This window comes from Anser brachyrhynchus (assembly GCF_964034855.1).
Source record: "Anser brachyrhynchus genome assembly, contig: SCAFFOLD_62, whole genome shotgun sequence".
Classification (NCBI taxonomy): Eukaryota; Metazoa; Chordata; class Aves; order Anseriformes; family Anatidae; genus Anser; species Anser brachyrhynchus.
Window position 1 is genome coordinate 849,520 of NW_027663681.1, and position 12,670 is coordinate 862,189.

At 61.4% G+C, this 12,670-nt stretch overlaps 1 long non-coding RNA gene across 1 annotated transcript; it reads right to left on the reverse strand.

The window, feature by feature from the left end:
* Positions 1-8,712: 8,712 nt before the first annotated feature.
* LOC308187044 lies at positions 8,713-10,580 on the reverse strand. The gene is made up of 4 exons (XR_013944423.1): positions 10,413-10,580; positions 9,821-9,940; positions 9,232-9,312; positions 8,713-8,817 (listed from the first exon to the last, which is right to left on the reverse strand). It is a non-coding gene; the product is annotated as an uncharacterized lncRNA (long non-coding RNA).
* Positions 10,581-12,670: the final 2,090 nt, after the last annotated feature.

Below are 12,670 nucleotides of genomic sequence, written 5' to 3' on the forward strand. Positions count from 1 at the left end.
CATCCCCACTGGTGCCAGTGCACTATAAGAACTCACTGCACTGCATGCCCACTGGTGCCAGTGCACTCTCTGGAGTCACTGCAGTGCATCCCCACTGGTGCTAGTGCACTCTCTGGAGTCACTGCACTGCATCCCCACTGGTGCCAGTGCACTCTCTGCACTCACTGCACTGCAACCCCAGTGGTGCCAGTGCACTCTCTGGACTCACTGCACTGCATCCCCACTGGTGCCAGTGCACTCTCTGGACTCACTGCACTGCATCCCCACTGGTACCAGTGAACTCTCTGGACTCACTGCACTGCATCCCCACTGCTGCCAGTGCACTCTCTGGACTCACTGCACTGCATTCCCACTGGCGCCAGTGCACTCTCTGGACTCACTGCACTGCATCCCCAGTGGTGCCAGTGCACTCTCTGCACTCACTGCACTGCATCCCCAGTGGTGCCAGTGCACTCTCTGGACTCACTGCACTGCATCCCCAGTGGTGCCAGTGCACTCTCTGGAGTCACGGTGGTGCATTCCCGGTGGTGCCAGTACACTCTCTGGAGTCGCCGGGTTGCGTCCCCAGGTGCGCTTGTGCACTCTCTGGAGTCACCGGGGTGCGTCCCCAGGGGAGCCGGTGCACTCTCGGAGTCGCCGGGGTGCGTCCCCAGGGGCTCCAGTGCACTCTCTGGAGTCGCCGGGGCGCTTCCCCAGGGTCGCCAGTGCACTCTCTGGAGTCGCCGGGGCGCGTCCCCAGGGTCGCCAGTGCACTCTCCAGAGTCGCCGGGCTGGGTCCCCGGTGGCGCCAGTGCACTCTCTGGAGTCCCCGCGCTGGGTCCCCGGTGGCGCCAGTGCACTCTCTGCAGTCACCGGGGTGCATCCCCACTGGTGCCAGCGCACTCTCTGGAGTCACTGGGGTTCATCCCCAGGGGCGCCAGGGCACTTTCTGGAGTCACGGCGCTGCGTCCCCAGGGGCGCGAGGGCACTCCCTGGAGTCACCGCGATGCGTCCCCAGGGGCGCCAGGGCACTCTCTGGAGTCACCGGGGTGCATCCCAAGGGGCGCCAGTGCACTCTCTGGAGTCACCGGGGTGCGTCCCCGGTGGCGCCAGTGCACTCCCTGGAGTCGCCCGGGAGGGTCCCCAGGGGCGCCATTGCACTCTCTGGAGTCACCCTGGTGGGTCCCCGGTGGCGCCAGTGCACTCTCTGGAGTCACCGGAGTGCGTCCCCGGTGGCGTCAGTGTACTCTCTGGAGTCACCGGGCTGGGTCCCGGGTGGCGCCAGTGCACTCTCTGGAGTCACCGGGGTCGGTCCCCGGTGGTTCCAGTTCACTCTCTGGAGTCACCGGGGTTCATCCCCGGAGGTGCCACTGCACTCTTTTGAGTCTCCGGCGTGCATCCCCAGTGGTGCCAGTGCACTCTCTGGCGTCACCGGGGGTGCATCACCGGTGCTGCCAGTGCACTCTCTGGAGTCACGGTGGTGCATCCCCGGTGGTGCCAGTGCACTCTCTGGAGTCGCCGGGTTGCGTCCCCAGGTGCGCTTGTGCACTCTCTGGAGTCGCCGGGGTGCGTCCCCAGGGGCTCCAGTGCACTATCTGGAGTCGCCGGGGCGCGTCCCCAGGGGCTCCAGGGCACTTTCTGGAGTCGCCGAGGTGCGTCCCCAGGGGCGCCAGGGCACTCTCTGGAGTCACCGGGGTGCGTCCCGAGTGGCGCCAGGGCGCTCTCTGGAGTCACGGCGCTGCGTCCCCAGTGGCGCGAAGGCACTCCCTGGAGTCGCCGGGGTGCGTTCCCAGTGGCGCCAGGGCATGCTCTGGAGTCACCGGGGTGCCTCCCCAGGGGCGCCAGGGCACTCTGTGGAGTCGCCGGTGTGCATTACCAGGGGCGCCAGGGCACTCTCTGGAGTCACCGGGAGGGTCCCCGGTGGTGCCAGTGCACTCTCTGGAGTCACCGGGGTGCGTCTACGGTGGCGCCAGTGCACTCTCTGGAGTAACCTGGGTGGGTCCCCTGTGGCGCCAGTGCACTCTCTGGAGTCACCGGGGTGGGTCCCCGGTGGCGCCAGTGCACTCTCTGGAATCACCGGGGTGGGTCCCGGGTGGCGCCAGTGCACTCTCTGGAGTCACCGGGGTCGGTCCCCGATGGTGCCAGTGCACTCTCTGGAGTCGCCCGGGTGCGTTCCCGGTGGTTCCAGTGCACTCTCTGGAGTCACCGGGGTGGGTCCCGGGTGGCGCCAGTGCACTCTCTGGAGTCGCCGGGGTGGGTCCCCTGTGGCGCCAGTGCACTCTCTGGAATCACCAGGGTGCATCCCCGGTGGTGCCAGTGCACTCTGGAGTCACCGGGGTGCATCCCCAGTGGTGCCAGTGCACTCTCTGGAGTCACCGGGGTGGATCTCCAGTGGTGCCAGTGCACTCTCTGGAGTCACAGGGATGCATCCCCAGTGGTGCCAGTGCACTCTCTGGAGTCACCGGTGTACGTCCCCAGTGGCGCAAGTGCACTCTCTGGAGTCGCCCGGGAGGGTCCCCGGTGGCACCAGTGCACTCTCTGTAGTCACCGGGGTCGGTCCCCGGTGGCGCCAGTGCACTCTCTGGAGTCACAAGGCTGGGTCCCCAGTGGCGCCAGTGCACTCTCTGGAATCACCGGAGTGGGTCCCCAGGGGCGCCAGTGCACTCTCTGGAGTCACCGGGGTGCATCCCCGGTGGTGCCAGTGCACTCTCTGGAGTCACCAGGGTGCATCCCCGGTGGTGCCAGTGCACTCTCTGGAGTCACCGGTGTGCGTCCCCAGGGGCGCCAGTGCACTCTCTGGAGTCACCGGTTGTGCATCCCAGGTGGTGCCAGGGCACTCTGTGGAGTCTCCGGGGGTGCATCCCCTTTGGTGCCAGTGCACTCTCTGGAGTCACGGCGGTGCGTCCCAAGTGGAGCCAGTGCACGCTCTGGTGTCACGGCGGTGCGTCCCCGCTGGTGCCAGTGCACGCTCTGGAGTCACTGGGGTGCGTCCCCAGTGGCACCAGTGCACTCTCCAGAGTCACCGGGCTGGGTCCCCGGTGGCGCCAGTGCACTCTCTGGAGTCACCGGGGTGCATCCCCGGCGGTGCCAGTGCACTCTCTGCAGTCACCGGTGTGCGTCCCCAGGGGCGCCAGTGCACTCTCTGGACTCACCGCGGAGCGTCCCCAGTGGCGCCAGTGCACTCTCTGGAGTCGCCCGGGTGCATCCCCGGTGGCGCCAGGGCACTCTCTGGAGTCACCGGGGTGCGTCCCCAGTGTCGCCAGGGCACTCTCTGGAGTTACGGCGGTGCGTCCCCAGTGGCGCCAGGGCACTCTCTGGAGTCACCGTGGTGCGTCCCCAGTGGCGCCAGTGCACCCTCTGGAGTCACCGGGGTGCGTCCCAAGGGGCGCCAGTGCACTCTCTGGAGTCGCCAGGGTACAACACCGGTGGTGCCAGTGCACTCTTTGGAGTCGCCCGGGTGCATCCCCTGTGGTACCAGTGCACTCTCTGGAGTCACGGCGGTGCGTACCCAATGGCGCCAGTGCACGCTCTGGAGTCACGGCGGTGCGTCCCCAGTGGTGCCAGTGCACTCTCTGGAGTCACCGTTGTACGTCCCCAGTTGCGCAAGTGCACTCTCTGGAATCGCCAGGGAGGGTCCCCGGTGGCGCCAGTGCACTCTCTGTAGTCACCGGGGTCAGTCCCCGGTGGTGCCAGTGCACTCTCTGGAGTCACAAGGCTGGGTCCCCAGTGGCGCCAGTGCACTCTCTGGAATCACCGGAGTGGGTCCCCAGGGGCGCCAGTGCACTCTCTGGAGTCACCGGGGTGGGTCCCCGGTGGCCCCAGTGCACTCTCTGGAATGACCGGGGTGGGTCCCCGGTTTTGCCAGTGCACTCTCTGGAGTCGCCCGGGTGCATCCCCGGTGGTGCCAGTGCACTCTCTGGAGTCACCAGGGTGCATCCCCGGTGGTGCCAGTGCACTCTCTGGAGTCACTGGTGTGCGTCCCCAGGGGCGCCAGTGCACTCTCTGGAGTCACCGGAGTGCGTCCCCAGTGGCACCAGTGCACTCTCCAGAGTCACCGGGCTGGGTCCCCGGTGGCGCCAGTGTACTCTCTGGAGTCACCGGGGTGCATCCCCGGTGGTGCCAGTGCACTCTCTGCAGTCACCGGTGTGCGTCCCCAGGGGCGCCAGTGCACTCTCTGGACTCACCGCGGTGCGTCCCCAGTGGCGCCAGTGCACTCTCTGGAGTCGCCCGGGTGCATCCCCGGTGGCGCCAGGGCACTCTCTGGAGTCACCGGGGTGCGTCCCCAGTGTCGCCAGGGCACTCTCTGGAGTCACAGCGCTGCGTCCCCAGTGGCGCCAGGGCACTCTCTGGAGTCACGGCGCTGCGTCCCCAGTGGCGCCAGGGCACACTCTGGACTCACCGCGGTGCGTCCCCAGTAACGCCAGGGCACTCTCTGGAGTCACCGGGGTGCGTCCCCAGTGGAGCCAGTGCACTCTCTGGAGTCACCGCGGTGCGTCCCCAGTGGCGCCAGTGCACCCTCTGGAGTCACCGGGGTGCGTCCCAAGGGGTGCCAGTGCACTCTCTGGAGTCGCCGGGGTGGGTCCCCAGGGGCACCAGTGCACTCCCTGGAGTCGCCAGGGAGGGTCCCCGGTGGTGCCAGTGCACTCTCTGGAGTCACCTGGGTGGGTCCCCGGTGGCGCCAGTGCACTCTCTGGAGTCACCCGGGTGCATCCCCGGTGATGCCACTGCACTCTTTGGAGTCTCCGGGGTGCATCCCCAGTGGTGCCAGTGCACTCTCTGGAGTCACCGGAGTGCATCTCCGGTGGTGCCAGTGCACTCTCTGGAGTCGCCAGGGGTGCATCCCCGGTGGTGCCAGTGCACTCTCTGGAGTCGCCCGGGTGCATCCCCTGTGGTACCAGTGCACTCTCTGGAGTCACGGCGGTGCGTACCCAATGGCGCCAGTGCACGCTCTGGAGTCACGGCGGTGCGTCCCCAGTGGTGCCAGTGCACTCTCTGGAGTCACCGTTGTACGTCCCCAGTTGCGCAAGTGCACTCTCTGGAGTCGCCAGGGAGGGTCCCCGGTGGCGCCAGTGCACTCTCTGGAGTCACCGGAGTGGGTCTCCTGTGGCGCCAGTGCACTCTCTGGAGCCACCAGGCTGGGTCCCCGGTGGTGCCAGTGGACTCTCTGGAGTCACCGGGGTGGGTCCCCAGTGGTGCAAATGGACTCTCTGGAGTCACCGGGGTGGGTCCCCAGTGGTGCAAATGGACTCTCTGGAGTCACCGGGGTGGGTCTCCAGTGGTGCTAGTAGTGCCAGTGGAGTCACCGGGGTGGGTCCCCAGTTCTGCCAGTGGACTCTCTGGAGTCAGCGGGGTGGGTCCACAGTGATGTAACTGGACTCTCTTTTGTCACCGGGGTGGGTCCCCAGTGGTGCCAGGAGACTCTCTGGAGTCAACAGGGTGGGTCCCTCGTGATGCAACTGGACTCTCTGGAGTCACCTGTGTGGGTCCATCGTGATGCAAGTGGACTCTCTGGAGTCACCTGGGTGGGTCCCCAGTGGTGCAAGTGGACTCTCTGGAGTCACCGGGGTGGGTCCGCAGTGGTGCCAGTCGACTCTCTGGAGTCACCGTGGCCGGTCCCCAGTGGTTCAAGTGGATTCTCTGAAGTCACCGGGGTGGGTCCCAAGTGGTGGCAGTGGACTCTCTGGAGTCACCGTGGTGGGTCCCCAGTGGTGCCAGTGGACTCTCTGGAGTCAACACGGTGGGTCCCCAGTGGTGCCAATGGACTGTCTGGAGTCACCGGGGTGCGTCCCTCGTGACGCAAGTGGACTCTCTGGAGTGACCTGGGTGGGTCCCCAGTGGTGCAAGTGGACTCTCTGGAGCCACCGGGGTGGGTCCCCAGTGGTGCAAGTGGACTCTCTGAAGTCACCGGGGTGGGTCCCCTTTGGTGCTAGTGCACTCTCTTTTGTCACCAGGGTGGGTCCCCCGTGGTGCCAGTGGACTCTCTGGAGTCACCGGGGTGGGTCCCCAGAGGTGCCAGTGGACTCTCTGGAGTAAACGGGGTGGGTACCCTGTGGTGCCAGTGCACTCTCTGGGGTCACATGGGTGGGTCCCCAGTGGTGCAAGTGGACTCTCTGGAGTCACCGGGGTGGGTCCACATAGGTTCCAGATGTCTCTCTGGAGTCACCGGGGTGGGTCCGCAGTGGTGCCTGTAGACTCTCTGGAGTGTCCGGGGTGGGTCCCCAGTGCTGCCAGTGGACTCTCTGGGGTCACCGGGGTGGGTCCCCAGTGGTGCCAGTGGATTCTCTGGAGTCACCGGGAACCACCCCGGTGACCCCAGGCAAGCCCCCGGGCACCTCCGTGGGCCCACCCCGGTTACCCCCGGCAATCCCCCGGGCGTCCCCGAGGACCCATCCCAGTGACCCCCGGCAAGCCCCTGGACGCCCCAGAGGACCTACCCTGGTGACCCCCGGCAAACCCCGGGCGCCCCTGAGGACCTATCCCGGTGACCCCCGGAGGGACCCCGGGCGCCCCCGAGGACCCACACCGGTGACCCCCGGCGGGACCCTGGGCGCCCCGGAGGACCCACCCCGGTGACCCATCGCAAGTCCCCGGGCGCCCCCGAGGACCCAACAAGGTGACCCCCGGAGGGACCCCTGGCGCCTCCGAGGACCCACCCCGGAGACCCCCGACAAGCCCCTGGGTGCCCCCGAGGACCCACCCCGGGGACCCCCGACATGCCCGCGGGCGCCCCCTAGAACCCACCCCGGTAACCACGGGCAAGCCCCCGGGCGCCCCCGAGGACCCACCCCGGTGACCCCCGGCAGGCCCCCGGGAGCCCCCAAGGACCCACCCCGGTGACCCCCGGGGGCACCCCGGGCGCCCCCGAGGACCCACTCCGGTGACCCCCGCCAAGCCCCCGGGCGCCTTAGAGGACCCACCCCGGTGACCCCCTGCAAACCCCCAGCTGCCTCCGAGGACCCACCCCGGTGACCCCCGGCGGGACCCCAGGCGCCCCCGTCGACCCACACCAGTGACCACCGGCAAGCCCCCGGGCGACCCCGAGTACCCTCCCCGGTGACCCCTGGCAAGCCCCCGGGCGCCCCCGAGGACCCACCCCGGTGACCCCCGGCAAGCCCCCGGGCGCCCCCGAGGACCCACCCCGGTGACCCCCGGCAAGCCCCGGGTGCCCCCGAGGACCCACCCCGGTGACCCCCGGTGGGACCCCGGGGGCCCCCGAGGACCCACCCCAGTCACCCCCGGCAAGCCCCCAGGCGCCGCCGAATACCAACCCCGGTGACCCCCGGCGGGACCGCGAGCGCCCCCGAGGACCCACTCCTGCTGACATCTGGTGGGACCCTGGGCACCCCCGAGGACCCACCCCGGTGACCCCCGGCAAGCCCCCGGGCACCTCTGTGGACCCACCCCGGTTACCCCCGGCAATCCCCCGGGCGCCCCCGAGGACCCACCCCGGTGACCCCCGGCAAGCACCCGGACGCCCCAGAGGACCTACCCTGGTGACCCCCGGCAAACCCCAGGCGCCCCTGAGGACCTATCCAGGTGACCCCCGGAGGGACCCCGGGCGCCCCCGAGGACCCACCCCGGTGACCCCCGGCGGGACCCTGGGCGCCCCGGAGGACCCACCCCGGTGACCCATGGCAAGTCCCCGGGCGCCCCCGAGGACCCACCCCGGTGACCCCCGGAGGGACCCCTGGCGCCCCCGAGGACCCACCCCGGTGACCCCCAGAGGGACCCCTGGTGCCCCCGAGGACCCACCCCGGAGACCCCCAACAAGCCCCGGGGCGCCCCCGAGGACATACCCCGGTGACCGCCGACAAGGCCCCGAGAGCCCCCGAGGACCCACCCCGGTGACCCCCGGCAGGCCCCCGGGAGCCCCCAAGGACGCACCCCGGTGACCCCCGGCGGCACCCCAGGAGCCCCGAGGACCCACCCCGGTGACCCCCGGCAAGCCCCCGGGCGCCCCCGAGGACCCAATCCCGGTGACCCCCGGCAAGCCCCCGGGCGCCTCCGAGGACCCTCCCCGGTGACCCCCGCCAAGCCCCCGGGCGCCTCTGAGGACCCACCCCGGTGAGCCCCGCCAAGCCCCAGGTGCCCCCTAGGACCCACTCCGGTAAACCCCGGCGGGACCCTGGGCGCCCCCGAGTACCCTCCCCGGTGACCTATGGCAAGCCCCCGGGCGTCTCCGAGGACCCACCCCGGTGACCCCCGGCGGGACCATGGGCGCCCCCGAGGACCCACCCCGGTGACCCCCGGCAAGCCCCCGGCCGCCTCCAATGACCCACCCCGGTGACCCCCGGCAAGCACCCGGGCACCCCCTTGGATCCACGCTGGTGACCCGCGGCAAGCCCACGTGCGTCCCCGAGGACCCACCCCGGTGACCCCCGGCAAGCCCCCGGGCACCCCCAAGGACCCATACCGGTGACCCCTGGAAAACCCCGGGCGCCCCCTAGGACCCACCCCAGTAACCACGGGCAAGCCCCCGGGCGCCCCCGAGGACCCACCCCGGTGACCCCCGCCGGGACCCCAGGCGCCCCCGAGCACCCACCCCGGTGACCCCCAGCAAGCCCCAGGCGCCCCCGAGTACAAACCCCGGTGACCCCCGGCAAGCCCCCAGGTGCCCCCGAGGACCCACCCCGGTGACCCCTGGCGGGACCCCGGGAGCTCCGGAGCTCCTGTTTTAACCTTCCAGTTTAGGAGGAATGAAATCAAAACAAAAGCATTAATTATTACCTTCCTCTGTAGACGGCGTCACAGTTCTCACCCCTGCCCGGACATTTTCCTTTTCCGGAGCAGGAAAAATCATAGAATCGACGGGAGGAAGAGAAGATCTTGAAGGACCTTCTGTTCAGAGCAAGCAAAACATAAGGAAGTTTACCAAACATAACAAACTATCGCAAAGAACACAGAACTTTAATTATCCGTTACTGTCAAACATACAGTGACCAGAGCATGTAAATAAGAGAGGTGACTAATTTGCCTCTGGTTGCCCTTGCAATTCCCATCTAGAATACCAGCTGGCTGAGAATCAGGTTGCTCGATGCCCCCAGCTAAAAATGGAAGTCTCTCCCTCAAGCAGCTCCCAGCCACCATCACCTGCCATTCTGAAGCCAATCAAATTTCACTTCTTTGGCAAATAGTTGGATTCACCAAAGCATAGCCAGCTACCCGGTATTACTGGAAGAATTTCTTTTTTAAAAAAGAACGTCAAACGGGATGAAGGTGAACAGGGTAAGAAAGTAGGGAATATTAACTCACCACCGTGTCTCTTAGTTTTTTCCTTCATTTTCTGCGATTTGATTTCTTCAAGTGTTTTTATTCCAAAATTCAGACCGTCCTCTGAAAACAGAAAACACTTAATGAGACTAAGGCTTAGAGGCACTCACTGAGGACCACAGATCCTCAGGCTTCTTAGTGCTCAGGAACTTTCAGAAGCATTTACAATAAACCCCGTCAACACTCCTCACAACTGAAAGAACCGTAGAATCAATGGCATTTTGCCCCTCCTTTCCCCCTTCAGGGTAAAAATTGTAGTTTTAATTTTAATCCATTGACACGATATTAGATCCCTCTATCGTTAGATATGGCTTTCAACAGTGGTTGCCAGGCTGCACGTGCAGCCATTTAAACTCCATGCTGTGGCCCTGTTTTGTTCTCCAAAAGGAAAGAAAAGCAGTTCAACTTTCTGACCCAATGGGCACATGATGGTATCAGGGAGAAATGAGATCATGGAAATAACCGAGTCCATTCAGCACCCCTACATTCTGTTGTGTTTTTACGCCACATTGCTTTCGAGTTCATTGGCAAGTTCTCCTTCCGATTTATCCTACTACAGGTGCCGGAATACCTTGCTTAGCAGTAGTAGCACTGGCTTTCCGAGTGGAAATCATCCGTAATCCATTTTGGCCTTCCTCAGCTGGTTGCTGGATGGGAGTTTTAGTTTCTTCTCCTGCCTCAGAAAGCTGGTCTGAAGGGGAAAAATCTGTTCAGCTATGCATAGACCAGATTGTTCATGATTATGTAGCTCATGCGATGACACTCCAGTCCATGGCTCATATAAAAAAGCTTTTTTTTTCTTTTTTTTTAATACAGCTACGCTGACCTGATGAACTCGTAAGGAGACTACACTAGGACAAAACATCTCGGACTCTAGATTCTCTCTGCAGCTTTAACTACTACACAACATATTACTCTTCAGACAGAAGAAAAAGGAATTTCCCTCCTACTTTCACATAGAGCTTTACACAACAGACCAGCTAAAGCCAAGAGTGGTTCTAAGCTTTCCTCCAGCATTTCAGGTTCTGTCCACTGACCGCCAGACAAAGCCACCAGCGAGCTGACCAGACTGCCTGCCCTATCGCTAGTCAGACCTCAGCTCATCTGTGATTTATACATTCATTTACAGCACAAAGTCCTTCCAAGAACCAAAGCATGCTCACCATCGTCATCTTCATCATCATCTGCAGCATTGATTACAACTGGAGGGTGTGTAGGGCTTGGGACATTTTCCGAGTTTTCCACTTTCGTCACCCCCCTTAGCTATGGAGAGGCATTGGACTGGACAGAAAGTTTGTTTTGCTGCAGTGACATCTGAGCCACTTTCAAATCATCGTGATTTGATACACTTGGCAGTGTAGCTAGAGGAAGAGGAGGATCATCAGTAACATGGCAGTTTAAAACTTTGGCCACAATGCACGAAGAGCATTGGTAGGTAAGGCAGATAACCTGCACAGGCAATGAATGCAGCATCTCCTTTTGCCCATCCCGCCACTGTTTACACCGTGAACAATGACTTGCCTTCAAACAACAACACATCTCCCTGCCACCCAGCAGAAGATGAAACAACAGAAAGCAAACTGCAAGGCAAATATCACACAAAGCAGAGAGAAGCTGAGCATGAAAGCAGAAAACAAATACCAGCAGTACACCAGCAGGACACTCGGTTTAGCTGACCACCTAGGACTGCAGACCTTTTCCTGCACTCACAAATGAACGGGTACCTGATGTCTCCTACAGTATTGGCACCCACTAAGGAATATTCAAAATTAATTCCTCAATACTTAAAGAAAAAGGACCTAAACTCACTCTAACGAAGACTCCATCGATGTAACGTCCCTTTGCGTGATGAAAAGCACAGTTGGCTTTCTGACAGCCTACTGGCTGCTTCTCCCAGTAGCAGGGAATCTCACTGCGCTTTTTCTGAAGACAGAAAGAAAGACAAGCTCGTGATAACATGCACCTAAGGTTTGCAAAGAGATGCACAGTTCCAGGTCACGACAGCGATAGGGCTGTCACAATACAGTGCTGAAACATCATTCCAAAGGTCAGTTTATCACTCAAGTATAGTATTTCCGGGCATATTCACAAAGTTTGCAGAAGCTGTAACCACTATGCACGTTTAGCTTTGTCATCATTCAGTTTGAGAAGACAGGCACTCTCAGACATCAGTTTAGGGTGGGTTAAACTAATACACCTAGGATTATACTAGGATTATTCAGAGGGAAAAAGAACATCTTAAATTGCCTAGGTTAACTCTATCCAGAACTACTTCTTGGAGACGTCGTTCTTCTGCACCTTTAACTTTCCCCACTGCTTCCTAGCCCAGGCAGCTAGAACAGCATTATCTGAAGGACTCCGGGACACAAGAGACCTGATAGATCATTATCAAGCCTGCTCTCAGGAGGCTAGTACAGCCTGTTTATTACCCCCCTGCTCCAGCAGGTTTTAGCAGTCTAGTTAGCAGTTATTCTGCATCTGTTGAGAAAATACTGTCGGCATCTAATAAAAGAAAATCTTGCTAAGACGTACCTAAGGCATTGATTTTATTTCCCTCTCCTTCCTCCCACCCCCTCTCCTGGTAACAGAAACCAGTGTCATTTCAAAGCAAATGAATCTGTCCTGCAAAAGCACAATCAGCACACCTACGGCACTGAAAAATGCTTTTGTTGATTTATTTTGAGAACACATCTTTAGGCACTCACATCAATTTCCATGTGTCTGAATCATTCAGGCAGACATTCCTGAAACAACGACCCTCCTGCCACAGCGTGCAGACCGTCTCGTTCCCCAGAGCAGCTTCGCAGTGGCGGAAGGAACAGTTGTCTCCCTGTAACCAAAAGGAAACCAACAAGGAAAATATAGTACAGCCTCAAAAACGTCCGTGCTACTGCCTCAGGTTGCTACAATTGAATTCACAATCTAGCTGCTTATCACGTTAACCTTAAAAAAAAGAAACCTTAAAACCCTAACACCTTGTTAGAAACACTCTGTAACCAATACCATAGGCTCAGGCAAGGATCTCAGTGAAGTAGCATTTTTATTCACGATTGCAATGGCAGGCGTCCCACAAGCCACCTACTAGTTCCCTAACACAGTTTATATACATTTTTTTTTTTCCTCTTGATGACCGGGACCCTCCCCTGTTTCCCCATTGACTGGGTAATCCAGGTTCACAATCTATCCGGTGCTTCACAGAAAATACACAGCTGCTGGCCTGTTACAAGTCAATTTTCTTTTTTTCTTGACTGTTTTCCTCTTTGAGGTGGTAATGTTTCTTACACCGTGATTTCTACCCAATTGCTCTAAGGATTCTGGTTGTCTGCATTTTACAAGGTTGTCTGTTAAGCTTTCTTATCACTGTGAGCATATATCAATACCACCTTCCTTCCCTCTAAACGATGTAACTGTGCAAAAATAT